Source organism: Cynoglossus semilaevis, chromosome 12 (genome assembly GCF_000523025.1).
Source record: "Cynoglossus semilaevis isolate Cse_v1.0 chromosome 12, Cse_v1.0, whole genome shotgun sequence".
NCBI lineage: Eukaryota > Metazoa > Chordata > Actinopteri > Pleuronectiformes > Cynoglossidae > Cynoglossus > Cynoglossus semilaevis.
Window position 1 is genome coordinate 18,001,129 of NC_024318.1, and position 1,905 is coordinate 18,003,033.

Sequence of the window (1,905 nt, forward strand, 5' to 3'; positions counted from 1 at the left end):
TGCTCTCTCTCTCTCTCTCTCTCTCTTTCTATCATCTAAATCGACTTCTCACTCCCAGTCCTTCTCCTACTTTGGTGGCCCCGACTCTCTGCCGCACTCTCGCTCACTGTCCCTCGCTGGGTTATTCTAACCGTTTTTATAATAATAAAAAATGTTTACTTAATTATTATTTTTTATATGAAATATATATACACCTATATATATATTGTATATTGTTTTTTATGTTTAGATGGGGAGGTTAATTTTTTAGATGAAGGGACCAGTTATGGCATTTCGATTGTTTTTCTGTACTACGAGAGTCACTTGACCTATATATTTTATAACAAACTGTTTAATCTAGGGGTGTCACACTCATTTTGGTTCATGGGCTTCATGCAACCTAAGTAGATGTCAAGTTGGGCCAGACCAGTACAATCATAACATGATTAACTCTAAGTAACAATAAGTCCATGTTTTTCCCCTTTGATTTTATGCAAAGAAGTACAAATATATATGATATTTATTATTGACATTATATTTAAATGAAATATAATTTTTTTTAAATATTCTGAACATGAAGTATTTGTGTATTTTTTAATTTTCAAAATTCATCAAGGGTTGAGAGTTGAACAGCCTAGCGGGCAGAAAATAATGCCGTTATTGGGAGTAAAAGTAATAGTAATAATTGCATTCTTCTTTGCGTACAGCGCTCCTAATGAAGGACAAACAATCACTCCATATTCTGGCCATGGTCCCGCAAATTATCATTTTTACACAATAAAGGTCGACCCAGGAGCAGTTGTTTATGTGGGGGAAAAAAAATACATTGTTTAATCCTCTCTTCTCATATGACACTAGACAAAAATATAGCAATCCAAATCTTGAGCTTGATGTCAAATATGTTGTTAAAAAGATTTAAAGCGATATGAATCTGTAATAATACTATCGCTTTCAGCAGTCATGAAAAATGTCTTCCGCGTGAATTGAAAGAGCAGATGCTTTTGGATTTGATTTGTATCCCCGTGGCTGTCTGCCAGTGCCATTATTGACAATTCTTTCAGACCACCACAGTGCTGTGTTAGTTGCTCATACTGCCGTATATTGTTTAATGGATAGAAACAGACTGTAAGACCCTTGAATTTTCCAGGGTGGATCGAGAGGTTTTTAATACTAAACATAGTTTGACAAATGATGACTTATGAGTGTGGATATACGCAACTAGTCAAAATGTCTCACAAAGAGTCTAAAAATTCGGACTCATACATGACACATTTATAAAAACAACATTTTTTTGTGTTTTTTTTTTTTTTTCCCCGATTCTTTACTCTTCAGATTTGACCATGCAGTAGCTAAAGGATTTCACTGAATTGTTGCCCTGTTCAGATCGCTCTTAGACTCTGGGCTTTTTTGTTAGGTTACTGCCACATCTGCAGAGCATGCTCTCTCTCTCTCTGTCTGTCTGTCTCTCTCTCTCTCTCTCTCTCTCTCCCCCACCCCCTCTGTCTCTCATCTTTTTCCTACCCTTATGTCTATTAATCTTCCTTTCTCCACTCCCCCCAGCCATTGCTTTCATCTTTGCACACACCTCCACTCCCATTTCTCATTTTTTAACAGACATTTCTGGATGCTTTCTTCTATTATCATTTTTTTCTGTATGCAGTCTGCATCTTTCTCTCTCTCCCCTCCCTGCAAACGGAGGTGGGCAGGCTTCCCAGTGCTGATGCATCTAGCAGGTGCAGCCTCTTTCTCTCTGCTGTCTCCCTCCCTTCCCTTCCCTCCCTCCCTCCTTCCCTCCTCTGGCTCTCTTCCTCCCTGCAGCTCTGTCTCCTTTTCTCCATCTCTCTCCCCTTTTCTCTCTTTGGCTTTATGCTCATAGTCTTGCTCAGCCAATGTGCACACATTGCTCTCCCTGGCGCTCTCTCTCTC

At 39.0% G+C, this 1,905-nt stretch overlaps 1 protein-coding gene across 1 annotated transcript in view; it reads left to right on the forward strand.

Annotated features, from left to right (window-relative positions):
• The window catches only part of nrg3a (neuregulin 3a), a 280,899-nt gene that overhangs the window by 14,767 nt on the left and 264,227 nt on the right, over positions 1-1,905 (forward strand). The window lies entirely within an intron of this gene.